The following is a 6,101-nucleotide window of genomic DNA, read 5'->3' on the forward strand; positions in this document are numbered from 1 at the left end:
CTCTTGAAGGTGCCAGAAGGGGAAAATCAAAGGCAGGGGAACCAAAATCTACACCTCAGGCAAAAACCTTTGAGTCACATCAAGATCTATTCATCCCTTGCACATCCAGGAAGGGAAAACAAAGGAATCCAAGTTTGGTGTTCAAATAAAAATAGTCTTTACTGTAACTTAAAAAAGATGATCCAAGCCACAATATCAAAAATCAAAATAGCATCAGAAAGATGATGGTAATGAATATTATTGTCAGTTTATCCATTTTAGGTGTTATCTCCCTTCTCACTTCACTTGCACCGTTATCCTGATATAAAAAATATCCTCATCAGTGTTGGTGGATTAACTAGAGTGCAGCTCTAACATGAATCAATAACGAGTGGAAAAATATATACCCAAGTCCAAGAAAAGGTTCAAATGGGTTACCATATCTTCAAAAAAACTTCAACTGTAAATCCAATTTATCCAGAATTGAGACTCTGAGTTCTTTTGGTCTAAAGTCCTTAACTCTTCCTCTCTTTCCACCCTCGCTTGACTGGTTACTTGGGCAAAAAGAAATCCAAATCCTGATCTTCGGGGAGACAGGAGGTAACCCTTCCCTTCAGACCAAGAAATCCAAAGTCTTCAAATACAAACGCTTCTCTATAGATGAAATTTTGAAGGAATCTGTTGCAACCATCCCTTCCTGACAGCTTCACTCCATCTACCTTTCTTTCTTTGCACCTCCTCTCGCTATGGATGGACATCTGGCTGCCGCGGCGTCTGCCTGCCGTCCTCTCCGGCGTCCTCGGACAGGCTTGGGCGCTGCCTCCCGCCATGCTCCACTGGTACCTTAGGGCAGGTGCGCTGCATGGCCCTCATTCTTAATTCCTACTTGGCGCGAACCTCAGGGGCATCCCCCTGTGATGACTTCACACTGCCCAGATATTTAAAGCCTACAATGTTTGCTAGCCTTTGAGTTAACAAGGGGGAATATTAGGGATGGGATTCGCTCTCCGTACCCAGCTACTCTGCCTCTCAATCTTCCATTGGATCTTAACGCTAATGGGGAACCCGCTCCTCGGGGGCCTCACTTGCTTTTCAGGTTGCTATCAGGAAACCGGTACTCGCTCCTCGAGGTCCCATGTTCCCTGACTCGCTGCCTGCTCCTACCTTCTCTTCTGCCTGGAAGGATTCGCTATCTTCAACACCAGTGAGTACTACCATCTTCACCTCAGAGCTGTTCCCTGGAACCAGGTACTCGCTCCTCGAGGGCCTGCCTCCGTTCCAGCCCTAGTGCCATCTCCTACGTGGAACCGCTGTGTGAGTACATTACCTTCAAGCCTCTCAGCTCTCAGGGATCAGGTACTCGCTCCTCGGGGGCCTGCTCTCCCTATCCTGGGGTTCTCCGTACTGGGGCTTTGTGCATTTTCCACTGTACTCATTATTCTCAGTTCTTTCCACTACAGCACTGCTACCGGAGGAGACGCTGTTCCAGCATCCGAGGGACACTTGCCCAGCCGGGCTACTTCTGCTGCTCACTACTGCCACCTCTGGTGGCTTCACCATATTGTCTAATAAAAGATCAATCTCTGTGTTTGTGTGTCCTAAGCTGAGCCTGACCTGTGGCCCCTCACAGGACCTCCCCCGAGGGCGTGGTCAGCTGCCACAGTATCCAAGAGTCCACCCAAACCTCACTAATTATAACAGAATCTTTGCAAAACAGATCCTATGAATTGAGACTCAGGAAGAATCTCTTCTTCCTTCTGCAGCCAACTCACCCACTCTGTTGAGATCCTGAGAGGGATCTCCAGCTCCTTCAGCTGCGCCTAACCCTCTGACCACTGAACATGATCTCAGAGGTTATAAACCCCCAAAAAGATAGCCTCTCCCTCAAAATGGTGGGGCTAAAGCCATGGACATAGTCCCAAAATCTCTAATGCCTCCTACTACCCCTAGCCTAGAAAAAGTGCTTTGGGAAAAATATTAGTGACGGGTTGAGACTCCCATCAAACTTTTGTATGGCAAGTAATTAAATTTCAGTCCTGTCTCATTCCAGGCTTATTTTGGCTGTTATCAAACATTTGATGTTCCTCAACATTTCATGTGCTGTTGAAGATAGTAGTGAACCCTAGAATTTATCATGTCTCCTTAATGATGGACACACAGAATACTAATGGAAGAAGTATGAACATCAACAGTGGCTTTGAAAGAAAATGAACAGCTTGACATATGGTCAATTTTGTTTATGGTTCATTGAACTATATACTCTAAATCTTAAAAACTGCAGATGTCAATAAATAGGTGACCAGATTTTCCAAGAAACCTAAACAGTGCTTTAACCACATAAAATAATCAAGTCTTTTGCTTCTAGCTAAAGCTTTTCTCTGAGAACACAGAGGTTCTAATCACAAATTGCACTCTAGGTAAGGCTTTTGACGTAAAAAGTCTTCTTTACAATTTAACCATATGTTTAACATCTCCTGATGGTAAGCCATAGATGGAAACTCTGACAGAGATTAACACTGCTAACATATTTACACTGGAACAGTTCTTTATGGAAACCTCAGATTTTATAGTGAAAGTCATTTAAAACTATTCAGCTTCTGAAAGACAAATTGAACTAACTGTAATTGTCATGCAGCAAATTAATTTAATTTGGTGCTAGCCCAATGACTCACTTGGTAATTTCTGTGCACTGATATGCATAATGTCCCTGGTTCAAATTCCTGGGTTTGTAAGGGATGGGGAGGCTGTAAAGGCTGTGATCACAGCCCCCTGGGTTGAACGAATCATGGTCATTGCTTTTGGATGGCTGTGTTCAGGGCCTATGATTTCAGCATCTCCAGAAGGAGTCTTGGTACATTGCTTGCAACCCTGAACAGTCACTGCAATGACTAGACTAAATATCAATTGGGAGGGAAAATAAAATAGGAGAAAAATTCCCAGGTAATTGTGAATCAAGCTCTTGGTAGCAGACACCAGCTTGGTACCAAATGAGCTAGAAGTACAAAGGAGCAGGAGGAAACTGCTGGGCCAAAAATATTGAATCTGAGAAAGGGAATTTGAGTAGTATGTGAGGGAGTCTATAAGAAAACTCCCTCAGTCTTCTTTAAGGAATTGGGCACAGCTGTCTCACCCAGTCCTCCCTAAGATCCAGATCCACAGGGAATCCTGGGTGAAGGGAGGAGCCCTTCACCAGCATATAAGAACTCAGAGCCTAAAAAGGTTAAGCAGGTCACAGGGAGCTGGCAGGAAGCAAGTCTTTGAGAAAACCTGATACTTGTGATGCTTCTATGTTACCTGAACTTTAAGGTGAGCTGTTTCATTTGTTTGTTTTGCTTTGTACTATATTTTACACTGTAAATAAGTTGCACAAAAGAAACAGCCAGAGTCTGCCTCTTAATTCCTCCTGGCTGTTTTGAAGCTGCTATTGCTCAAGTTACTACGTAGTGTCACAGTAAAATGTGAAGCAGTAACTTATGACACAGAGCATTTCTTGTCTGCAAACTAGATGAATGGGGTGGTGGACATAGATGGAAGCTGATTAAATTGAGCTGCTATCCCCAAGAAAGTTAGTAGTAAAAAACACAGAAGTGAGTATCTCACAAAGCTAGTTGTAAAGAATAGGATATAAAGGGGGTAGGTATGAGTATATGTAGAGGGATGACAAAGAAAGGAAAAATACCTGGAAGGCTATGAGTATAAATGTTCATAGTCTAGGTAATACCATTCTAGACCTGCAAGTCATAATGGCAGAAACAGATCTAACTATTGTGTGACTGTCACAGAAATGTGGCTTATTGGGTCACCTGTCTGGAAAAGAGCCTTATTAGGCTATAATATTTTCAGGAAAGACTGAATAAGCAGAAAAAGGGGAGGAGTAGCACTTTACATTAAAAAGTAAAATCAAGACATCAAGATGGTCATGAAAGTCAAAATGGCCAAGATAAAGAGGTCCCAGAAACAAAAGGGATGAGGCATACCATGTTCTGTTACGATCCCCCCTGTTGCTGCGCTACAGGAGGTATCTCACCTTTCCACCGGAGGCCGCTCCGAAGCCAGGGCCTCGCCTGCGCTCTATCCAGGACTTGCTCCAGGGCCTGAGAGGCCTAGCTGTTCCTGAGGCCTGCCTGTGGCTTGTTCGGCTGTTTGGACTTCCTGGTTTCCAGCCACGCCCGTTTCCCTAGGGGCTGGCCCGCAGCTCTCCACCTTACTTATAGGACCAGCGAGGGGCGGTCCAGGTAAACTCCTCCCAGGGAGTTACCCACTTCAGCTGTATAAAATGACTTTCTTGTCAATTCCTGCTGGCCTTTGGATTGGGTACTACAGTTGCCTGTAACCTCTCCTGATCCAGGTCCTCCGTGCCTTGATGGCTCCCTGTCCAGTGTCTCTGCCTTGATGTCTGTTCCGGATGTTACCTGATGTCTGTTCCTGACTCCATGCCTGATCCAGTTCCCGCCTTTCCTACCTGCTTGAGGCTGCCAGGAGTGCAGCAACCTTTCCTGCTTGAGGCTGCCAGGAGTGCAGCAACCCACCGCTTCCTCTTCCCTGCGCGTGTCACGCTCCCGCGTTTGTGGGACAGGGTGGTCCATGACCAGTCCACCCGTGCTGGCTGTGTAGGGCGCCTTGAGAGACAGTGCCCTTGTCTTGCTTCAGCCCTTGCCCTGATGTCTTCAATGTCTTGCTTCAGCCTGTCTTGGATGTCTTGCTTCAGCCCCCGTCTGACGTCTTCTGTGTAAGGACTCTGTCTGCCCTCGCCTCTGTCCGGCCTGCCGCCCATTGCCGTACCCAGCGGCAGGTCCGAAAGGGCCGGGAACAGTCGGAGGACCGTTCATCAATCAACTTCCCCGTATTGGTTGCCATGGGTATGCAGGTCTGGCTGAGGGTCAGACTCCACTCCTTACTCCCTGCCTCTGTACCCGCCTGGCTCACCATGCCTGCTCGGCTCACCTCCCACGGTGTGGCTTGGGGCTCCCTAAGTCTTGCCGTGGCCCAAGGGCTCACCACCCGCTTGAGACGACCGCGCTCTGCGCGCGCTCGTAACAGTTCTAACCACCTAACATCACTGGAGGAGATTGTATGGGCTATTCTTCTGCTGTGAACTTTATAGGGCCTACCTAATAGGTCAATTTTAAAAGCTTTGCTCGTGCAAAAATGCCTACATATGCACATATGTGAGCCGTGTGCAAGGCAATGCAGATTTTAAAAAGCCGGAGAATATGTGCGTATGTACCCATGCACACATGAGAAATAAGGGGGTGGAAAAGGGGTGGGCCAAGGCCAACACTTACACTCGTAACTCCAAATTTTAAAACAAAATCCGCAGTGCACGTATGCAATATATCCGCATAACTTTACTGCTTCTCTTGATCAGGAGCAAGTCTGTAGGGTGAGGGGTCCGGGTCCGGGTCAACTGAGCAGTGCGCAGGATGAAGACCAGAAGAGTCTGAAATACCTCACTATTAACTGGACAAACTGGTGAACTAATTGGAAAACTGGGACTGAGCCTCCAGCATGTTTTAAAATTCACTGATATAATGTGCATAAAAGCTGGCATGGTCCTTTTGAACACACACATGTGCTAACTGTGCTCAAGTAACCTCTTAAAATTAGGAGCATACTTATGTGTGGCTGGAGCATTTTAAAACATGTATGTAAGTGTATGCATAATTAAAAATTCTAGTGTATCCTTACTCGAGCTGGTATACACGTGTTTTAAAATTGACCTCATAGGATCTAGATATGTGTCATGGCAAAACCCTGATAGGACTGAAACTGGGGCCAACTCGATGTAAAATTTCTGGTACCAGTCTGGCTCAATCTTGTTGTACATAGTTAGAACCAAGTATATAGAGAGAGGATCCCCATGCGCCCAGGAGAAACATTCAACACTCTTCTGTGGCAGCATGCAAGGATACTTTACTTGGGAAATTGGAATAGAAAAATAATAAATGTTATATATGCAGCTTCATGATTCTGTTCATAGGGACTGTGCTGGAATGACCAGACACAATAGGCAGAGAGGAAGATTTATGTATTTATTTTTTTTTAATTTGTTATTTGCACACTCCAATGATTGTGGCGACTTACTATGCCACATTCATAATAAAACTTATCTTACATGTGGG

This window comes from Rhinatrema bivittatum, chromosome 2, assembly GCF_901001135.1.
Source record: "Rhinatrema bivittatum chromosome 2, aRhiBiv1.1, whole genome shotgun sequence".
Classification (NCBI taxonomy): domain Eukaryota; kingdom Metazoa; phylum Chordata; class Amphibia; order Gymnophiona; family Rhinatrematidae; genus Rhinatrema; species Rhinatrema bivittatum.